The sequence below is a fragment of the Lycium barbarum genome, chromosome 6 (assembly GCF_019175385.1).
Source record: "Lycium barbarum isolate Lr01 chromosome 6, ASM1917538v2, whole genome shotgun sequence".
Classification (NCBI taxonomy): Eukaryota; Viridiplantae; Streptophyta; class Magnoliopsida; order Solanales; family Solanaceae; genus Lycium; species Lycium barbarum.
In genome coordinates, this window is record NC_083342.1 from 13,403,974 (window position 1) to 13,414,736 (window position 10,763).

A 10,763-nucleotide genomic window follows, 5' to 3' on the forward strand; every position below is an offset into this window, starting at 1 on the left:
CCCGAATATTGAAATTTTGTGAGTTAAAAAAAAATCCAATTAAAAACTCATGTTCAAAAAACTAACTAGAAAATCATTGTAATGTGTAAAGTGATTATACATGTTTATAAACATACATGGATTGACATATTTTATACCTCCCTCTAATATTTTTAGTTTAAGCGATTGAGCGGACAATTGCTTAAGTTAATTCTAAATTTTTTTCAAGTAAATGCACCATCAAATACAATTTCAATTTTTAGATATTATTTTTCAACTTCAGATACTAACTTTTCAAATGTCGCTCAATTCATGTGTAGACGTGCGCCGGCTTAATTTCAAGACGTTTATTTTTTTTTGCACTTTCTAATAACACCTTCACATTTTTTTCTATGATTAGATGGAAAGAAGTTACAAAAACCTACAACGAAAGTTTTATAAGTCGTTTTCATTTCTTTTTTCTGTTATTTTCTTCTTCTTTTGAGTTTTGATTGTGGTATCAAAGTAATTAAATTCGTCAATTTTTGGTCGGCTCCCCTTTAATTAGCGACTAAGATAATGATAACTCATTAGAGTCCGGAACTAAAATGCCCCAAAAAAAATCATTTTGAACCAAAATACCCAATAAAAAATATATTACAAAACTACCTTTAGCGCAGTAATTTACTGCGCTAAAGCAGTTCACGGAGACGGAGCCGTTAACTGCTTTAGCGCAGTATTTTACTGCGTTATAGAAGCTGTTAAAAAAAAAAATTCTATAACGCAGTAAAATACTGCTTTATAGAAACAGTACCAAAAAAAAAAAATTGGCCAATTTTAATTTTTGCAACACTTAGTGTTTTTTTTCCATACTTTGACCAATGATTAGTCGTGTGTCAAGACTCCGAAACGTCAATATTTTATATAAAACCTGATATTTTTTTCTGCGTACAATAATTTAGGCTCAATACATCAAGGATACGTAAATGTTCGGATCGTCATTTTAGGGGTTGAAAAGGTGTCCAAGTAAGTTTTGTTTGTAAACTTTAAGTTTAAGTGTTCTATATACAGAGATGTCCATTTTTGTTTGAAGACTTGTTGTCATTAGCTTAAAGCTTTTTATTTTTAGGGTTTAGATTTTAGTGTGTTATTTTTTAAAGCGTAACTTTATTTCGAATATACCCGATTTTTTGCGCTCGAACGTCCGATTTACGCAATTTTTTTTTTTGCAACATATTCGAAAGAAAGTTACGCATTAAAAAATAACACACTTAAGGAACTTAGTGTTTTTTTTTCCATAAAAAGATCGCAACATCTTATTTTAATAAATCTTTTCTTTGCAGCACTTAGTGTTTTTTCCATACTTTGACCAACGATTAGTCGTGTGTCAAGACTCCGAAACGTCAATATTTTATATAGAACCTGATATTTTTTTCTGCGTACTATAATGTAGGCTCAATACATCAATGATACGTAAACGTTCAGATCGTCGTTTTAGGGGTTGAAAAGGTACCCGAAGTAAGTTTTGTTTAAGGTTTAAGTGTTTTATTTTTTAAGATTTTGATTTAAGCGTATTATTTTTTAATCAAGACATAACTTTCTTTTTGAATATAAATATAATTCTAAAAAATATAGGGAGAAAAACTAGTTGTAAAAGTGATCAAACTTTAGATGGTCATAACTTTGCGCTCGGACGTCCGATTTACGCGATTTTTTTTTTATTTTGGGTATTTTTTCGAGATCTACGCGGACAAACAGCCACAAGGCGGTTTGGCCGAGCCAATTTTAAAAAAAAAACACCTTTTATCTCATTCAATTTCTATTTTCCCCCAAATTGGCGTAAAATTTTCAGTTTTATTTACTTATAAGATGATGATACGCAATAGATTTCAACGTAAAAATCCCGGGTTAATATAGCTGTGAATGTCAATTTCACTTCTGCGGTTTCAATTTTTAAAAATAAAGCTGACTAATTTTCTCGGCATATAAAGTTGACTAAAATAACCTTACAGTCAAACACTAAGTTTTTTCAAACAAAACTTACTTCGGGCACCTTTTCAACCCCTAAAATGACGATCCGAACGTATACATATCCTTGATGTATTGAGCCTACATTATTGTACGCAGAAAAAAATATCAGGTTCTATATAAAATATTGACGTTTCGGAGTCTTGACACACGACTAATTATTGGTCAAAGTATGAAAAAACACACTAAGTGTTGCAAAAAAAAAAAAATTGCCAAAATTTTCTTTTTTAGTGCTCGCTATTTTACTGCGCCATACAAACCAAAAAAAAAAAAAAAACTTTAGTGCAGTATAAGCAGTTAAAAACCTTTTGGCAACGGCTTTATTTTCAATAAATCTAAACCCTAAAAATAAAAAACCTTAAGCTAATGACAACAAGTCTTCAAACAAAAATGGGTGTCTATGTATATAGAACACTTAAACCTAAAGTTTACAAACAAAACTTACTTCGGGCACCTTTTCAACCCCTAAAATGACGATCCGAACGTATACGTATCCTTGATGTATTGAGCCTACATTATTGTACGTAGAAAAAAAATATCAGGTTCTATATAAAATATTGACGTTTTCGGAGTCTTGACACACGACTAATCGTTGGTCAAAGTATGAAAAAACACACTAAGTGTTGCAAAAAACAATTTGCCATTTTTTTTTAGTGCTCGCTATTTTACTGCGCTATACAAACCAAAAAAATAATAATTCTTTAGCTCAGTAAAATACTGCGCTAAAGCAGTAAAAAACCTTTTGGCAACGGCTTTATTTTCAATAAATCTAAACCCTAAAAATAAAAAACCTTAAGCTAATGACAACAAGTCTTCAAACAAAAATGGGCGTCTATGTATATAGAACACTTAAACCTAAAGTTTACAAACAAAACTTACTTCGGGCACCTTTTCAACCCCTAAACTGACGAACCGAACGTTTACGTATTCTTGATGTATTGAGCCTACATTATTGTACGCAGAAAAAAATATCAGGTTCTATATAAAATATTGACGTTTCGGAGTCTTGACACACGACTAACCATTGGTCAAAGTATGAAAAAAAAAAACACTAAAAACACTAAGTGTTGCAAAAAATAAAGTTGGCCAATTTTTTATTTTTTTTTGGTATTGTTTCTATAACTCAGTATTTTACTGCGTTACAGATTTTTTTTTTAACAGCTTCTATAACGCAGTAAAATACTGCGCTAAAGCAGTTAACGGCTCCGTCTCCGTGAACTGCTTTAGCGTAGTAAATTACTGCGCTAAAGATAGTTTTATAATATTTTTTTTTGTTTGGAATATTTTAGTTTAAAGTGATTTTTTTGGGGCATTTTGATTCCGGGCTCTTACTCATTACGACATAGCCCAGACCTTAACGCAAGCAATGACCTAAGTCAAGTACAGTATAATGTAACAAAACAGAAAAATTAAAAAGAAGAAACTATGGTACTATTGCTGTATAACGATATTCCTGTCTCAAAGTTAGCAAGTGTCAAATTCCGCAACTTAAATGACCAAAAAGTGGGGTTTGTGATCAAAATAACCCATTAAAAAAAGTAATCAAACTACTCTTTGCGCACTAAATCAGTGGGCAATAGGACTTAACTGTAAAGTTCTATTGCGCACTAATTTAGTGCGCAATAGAGGTTATATTTTTTTGGCACAATTTTAAAGTTCTTGAATTCACGTTTTTTTCATCCTCTGATCAAAGATTAGTCATGTTTCAAAACTCTGAAATATCAATATTTTATAGAACTTGATATCATTTTTTGCTCACAATAATGTCGGCCCATTACATCAAGTAAATCTAAACGTTTGGATCGTCATTTTAGTGGTTGTAAAGTGCCCCGAAGTAAGTTTTGTTTGTTTGAATGTTGTTATCTTTAGGTTTAAGTGTTTTATTTTATAAGAGTTTGATTTAAGTGTTTTATTTTATAATCAAGGCATTACTTTATTTCGGATGTACAAATAAAAATATTATATTAAAAAATAATTTATCCAATATGAGAGGTTCAAAATAATTCAAAAATAATTCATTACAATAAAAAATAATACATCATTCTGTACAATAACAAAATATTTAAAACAATAATTCAAGTACGAGCCGCTCTTCCACTACGAGAAGTATTTGCACCACCACGGCCTCGTAGGCTACACAAATGCTTATCATGGCCAAACTTCTTACACGTAGAGCACCTGCGAGAGTATGTCCTATCATTGACATCCATTTGACTGTGAATCCGACTTCGTGCTTTAACGCCCAATTTACGGATGTACTCCTTGTTAGCAACCATTGAAAATAGTTCGTTTGCCCAATAAGCTTGATCATCAAGTGGGTAGAAGTGGCCGGCATATGCTTTAAGGTAATTTTTGAAGCTGTATTCCCATGCCACATAACTTGATACTGTTTTTCCCATTGCCTCGAAACACTTGACGGCATGAGAACACAACATGTGGTATGTTTTCCACTTACCACAACTACACGTTCTCATGCCCTCATAAATGGTATGTAAGTTTCATCCCCTACCTTCATAATAACCTGTCCTGACTTCATACACACGTTCAACATGGTTATACTCGGTCATCTTATGCAGCTCACATTTTTTCCTGTTATGCTTCATCATTTTTTTAGGTTTTAGCATCCATATCCCACCCTCTGCTAATATGGCTTTGGCATGTTTTGTTCTTGTCACAAACCGCTCCACAACTTGCATGAAAGTCATTCTCACCATTGCATTAACGGGTAGTCCCTGAGCAGATTTTAGCAAACCATTGAATGACTCTGAGCTGTTTGTTGTAAGCATCCCCCATCTCCTGCCTTCATTAGCATGTAATATCCATTTTTCAACTTCAATTTTCTTCAACCAAGTATATGCTTCTGGACTCACTGCCTTGATCATCTCCATCCTTACACGCTATTTTTTTTGTTGATGCTCCATCGCCCACATCAATTTGTTGATTGTGTTGTTTTCAAACTTCGTTTGAAAATTTTCCTTAATATGCCTTAAACAATAGTGATGGTAAGCAAAATGAGCCTGCCACCCCTCCAAAGTAGACATATTGTGCAATATGCCTTGATGTCGATCAAATAGCACGCATATGCCCATACGATCCTTAATAATATACAGCCTCAAATGTGTCAAAAACATTCTGCATGTCTCGTTGCTCTCATTAGCGGCAATTGCGAAAGCAAGAGGGAATATCGACCCATTGGCATCCATTCCTACTGCAATCAGTAGCTTGATGTCGTATACACCATATACATGCGTGCCATCTATGGCTATGACTGACCAGCAGTGAGAAAAACCATCAATACATGGTTTGAATGTCCAAAACACAAAGTTAAAAATATTACCGGGCAAAAGCCTCCACTCTACAACAGTACCAACATTGAATTTTGTAGAGCTTCCATATATCTCGGCAACATCTGGAAAGAGCCCTCCCAATTTCCATAAATCATCTCAAACGCACGCCTACGCCCGAGATATCCCTTTCTCTTGCTTATCGTTTTATGATATACTGTCTTAACGTTTCTAATGCAATCTTTCATGGAGATCCTGCACAAGTTTAAACAAATAATATTTAGTAATGATAATTTAATTGATGTAAGAATTATAATGAACTAGGTCGAATAGGTTACCTTGGGGTTTCAGCAACGTCTTTAAGTAGCACTTGAGCAATCATATTTATATCTAAATTAAAATGATCTGCTCGATTCTCTCCCATATCACAAGTGTGACGTTGCTGGAATTTTGTGATAACCCACATACCATCAGGCTTAACAATTCCCCGAAGCATCCATTGACAGCCTTGATACTGTCGTCTACAAACTAGTCTCCATATTTTTCTAGTTGAATCTTCAACCCTATACTCCCTCATTCCCTTGTAACTATAAATTTTGACTGCCCTTTGCAATGCCATTTTTTATTCGAACATCATGCCTTTTTCAAGGTAGCAATCATCTTTCATAAGATCGGTCGGTTCTTTTCACACCTTTTGGTGACTTTAATCATCTTCTCTGGTGAAGACAAAGACATCAGCACAACCTTAAAGATTGTCAAGCTATGGAATATTGTCAGAATGCCACTGCATTGGGTTTTCGGGATTTGGGTTTTTCGGCATTGGACTTTGCATCGTTTCTATTAAATGTGCTTGTTGCATACCAGATTGAACATCGACCTCTTCGTCATCATCATCATCATCATTGGTTATTTTTGCATTATTCGGTTCGCTATCACTTGATGATGTCTCAAAATAATTTGGACAATCATCACCATCTAAGAAAGGCCTCTTCCTACACGAAAAGTAACATATTTTAAATACCAACATCAAATATATATGGATTATTTAATATCAAGGTGATGAACCTACCAATATTGATTTATATTGTCATGGTTTGGAGAAAGATCAACTCCACCGAACTGAGAGGATTGCCCAAAATCAACGTTTGGTACTACTGGCGAGTTTTGTGAATAATTTTCACAGTAAGTTAGATTAAATTGTTGGTTTGGAGAAAGATCAACTCCACCGAACTGAGAGTTTTTCCCAATATTACTCATATCAGGCGTATAACCCCTACAAAGATACCAAAAATGAATATTTACCAATAAATAAAATAAGCACATGCTACTACGCAAAATAATAATTTAAAAATGGATATTTATCAATTTTCAGTGTAAGTTTGATTAAATTGCTGGCTTAAAGTTTTCAGCGGCACTTAACCACGTAAGATACCTCCATAAGAACTAAAGTCCCATAAGTGTTATCATGAGTAGGCTGGACTTGAGGGACTTCTTGAGGTATCTTTTCAATATACATTTCAAGAACATTAATGGCGACTAAATCCCTATATTCTTCTGGCACCCTCAAATACTCCCTCAAAGAGTCATCATCATTTAATTTTCACCAGCCGCCAGCTGTGTATATAAATAGCGGGATTCAGTTAATTTTATGAATTATTCTCATTCTCATAAACCCTAAGGACGAAAACCTTTTCTCCAAGTCTCTAAACCTTAAGGTAAGAACATTTTTAACAATATTAATCAATCCTAGCATTAAACCCATGATTCTTGAATGAAAAAACTAGGGTTTGCAAAGTAATCCTTTTCAAGGTGACTCAAGCTAGGGTTTTGGGTGTTCTTTGTTGTAAAAGTAAGTTGTTGAATTACGTAAGGCTTAATTAAGGTATGTCTCTTTTTTAACATACTCTTTCTAATGGTTTTATGAACTCATTGGTTGTGGTTTGTGTGCGTGAGGGACAAGTCCATATTAAACCTTGTTTGTACTATATTATATATACATATTCATGATTGTATTCCTCTCTAAAGGATGATTGAAAAATTGAGATATAAAGCATGGTGTTTGAATTCGAATTACCCTATAAGGGATGTTTAAACTTGATAATTGGAAAGCTTGACTATCTCATGGGAATGATCTATGATAGTGTTGAACTTGAAACTTGTTTAAAGAAGTGAATTCGGTTTCTAAAAATTGAATGACTTGATGTACTCCTATAATGGGATGATGAACATGATCCTTAATGAATAATTTGACTATCATGATATGACTTGTGACTCGGCTTCCATGCCATGATTTGAGATTCGGCTTCTATGAGATGATTATAAATTGGCTATTTTGCTATGATTCTCTGTTGTTTGTGTTTGGCCTAGCTACTCGGGAGGAAGGATAGTTACTATGGATCCTAGTGTGGTAATTTCCTAGCCATTCGGGAGGAAGAGTGGTCACTACCGGGTTCGCTACCCGGAGTGATGTTTATGCATAGCTATTCGGGAGGAAGGATAACCACCGAGAATTACATATTCCGGTGTAGTGCGCTGTGACAAGGAAACCTGTACGGTCATCCCTTTGATGTGCTTGATTCTTGGGCATGTATTGGCATGTGTGATATTCTTATTCTCTCATGGAATTGTTGTTGATAATCATGATCAATTGAAAGACATATTTGAAGTTGTAACTTGACAAAAGGCCTTATAATCGGTTTTGATAATTCTTATTGAGATATATAAACTGAATAACTGTTCTTACATTGGTTTCACATGATTTTCAAGACTGATTCTTTATGTATTATTGTATTTTCTTATTACTTATTGTCCTCGAGGCACTCATTGAGTACGAAGTACTCAGGCATACCATTGTTGTTTTTTATGGTATGTTAGGTAATGGAGAAGAGCAGGTTCTTGATACTGATTTGGAAGTACTTGCTGTTGGTGCTGATTTGGTGAGCCCACACGTTCATTCGTGGGACACCCTATTTATTTATTTATTCATTATATTAGTTTTCCGGGCTGCGTCCCGATGAGTCAAACTATTATTCCTTTATCTTAGAAGCTCTATAGTATACATTCTTGTGCGTAGCTGTTGAGTTATTGATTAACTCTCAGGCACATTATTACGTTGACTAAGTGTTTGATTAATAAAGACTTCCGCTGATTTAATTCATATATTCATGATTTGTTTACATTTATTTTATAAACTGTTGGAGGCGAATATTGAACCTGGCGGGTTCAAGTATTGTTATTGCATCTTTTAGGTTCTTCCGATGTTGTTCATGATGTCGGATGCCGGTCACGTCTAATGTGGATTTTGGGGCGTGGCAATCTTGGTATCAATAATTTCAAACTAGACGATTTGAAACCCCACCTTCTTATAGACCGTAATGATGATTTTTGCAGCGCGAAATATTCAGATCCATGAGAATATTATTGCGGGTTACGCCGAGAATGGGCATATCGACATGCCGAATCAGAACATCTTGTTCGTGACTTGAAAATTCTCAACGCTCAAATCCCAACAAGGTACTCAATAACCATGCCTCGAGTAGGTCCAGAAACTTGCGAGCTTGCCGTACAAAGGATTAGAAAAGAATACAACAGAATGCTAGCAAGACGTTGTAGATTTTACATGCTAAAGTTGGCCGAAGAACAAACATCATTAACAAGTAGAGAATTAACATCTACAGAAAAAAGATATGTCTTAAGAAACCCAAAATATTGTTCTGAGGACGATATTGAGGACTTCTATTATGATGATGATTAGGGGTTATTTTGGTTCACTCTCTTAGATTTTAGGTCATTTAAGTTTCGGACTCATGCGGTTAATTTGTATTTTTAGTTTATGATGAAATCATCAATTTGAATATTTTTAGTATGTTTTTAATTTGCTTGATTGTTATAGTCTATTATTAATTTATATAATCTTCTTAGAGTTAATAATACATAAAAAGTTCAACAATTCACAATTTAAAAAAAACACACAAATAAATTAGTACATAAAGGGTGCAAATTACATAATAAATGAAAAAGTGCAACTAATACAAACAAAGTACATAAAAATAACAAACTAAATAGAAAATACATACAAATATTAAACTTAATAAACAAAATACATAGAAATAATAAACAATAACAACATAGCAGAAATAATCTTCCAAAATTTCAGTTTTTCTTTCAAAGCATTTTTCTCGTGTTAAGTGTCTCTAAGGTTAGCCTTGAAAAAACTTTGTTTTTCTTTGGATTCTTTTAGCAAGACCTCCGAAAGGTCAATCTTTTCTTGAGCTTTCATAAGCTTAAACTGCAAGTCAAACTTCATTGTATCTCTAGTGATACGTGAGGTCGGGGTATCTCTACCAACAGAAGTTTTCCGCCACCGTTTTATCCACGGACATGCTATCTTCCCAACGAAAATGTTTGCAACCGCCCATATCCTATAAACATTACAAGAAAATCAGTTTTTAAAGTAAAATATGTAGATAATGTAAACAAAATTTAAACCCAAAAAAATTGTAAAAACACTTACTTCGGGCACTCTACAACGTCAAAAACAACGCCCCGGATTATCTTGGGTCCTTGATGTTCTTAGCTTACAATAATGACCACATTCACAAACATCGGGTTCTATAGCAAAGCTTGACGTTTCAGAGCTTTGAGACATGATTTTGGGAGGGCTAAAGTGTGTTGAAAGAGTCAAGATGGAGAAGGTGAAGAAGAGTAAATTGGAAAAATGAAGCTGGTAGGGTTTTTATTAACCTCTAAATGGTAATTTGTTTTTTTTTTTTTAATGAGTTATTTTGATCTCAAACCCCACTTTTTGGATCATTTAAGTTGCCGACTCCAAATTTCTCTCTCTCCTCAATCGATTCTAAAGTTTCTCGATTTAGGCATTATTTAAAGTACTGATCACTTTGAAATTTGTAACAAGAATAATGAAAGCGGAGAGACTCATAACACTTTGGGGTCGTTTGGTCACAGGGACAAAGAGTTATCACAGTGTAAAATTTGCAGTTAAATTTATTTAAAGCTTAGTTATGGCCTATGGGTATCAATTATTAGTTAAAATGAGAAAAATCTATTCCCAATTATGAGATTATCCATCTCATATGGAAGATGAAATTATAATCTTGAAATAACCTATTTAGAACCAAACTAACCCTTTGTACCTTGATAAATTTTTCATGTAAAATTCTGACTTCTGATGTGATTATTACTGAAACTAACAAATTTCAATTGGGAGACATAAATTCTACTTAAATAGTTGCCGTTATGAAATTATTTAATAACAAGGATAAAGTTTAAAAAATCGCTCTCGATTTATCAAAATGAACAAGTAAAAGTTTTTTTTTTTTTTTTATACTTGACAAATAAAAATAAATTGTGGGAGCAGTAACTGAGCTAATTATAAAAGATAAAAATATTTGAAAAGACAAATGGAGTTTACTTGGTCATTAAGATTAAGTAATTTAATGGTAAAGAGTATAAACAAGAAAGGTTGTTGAATCT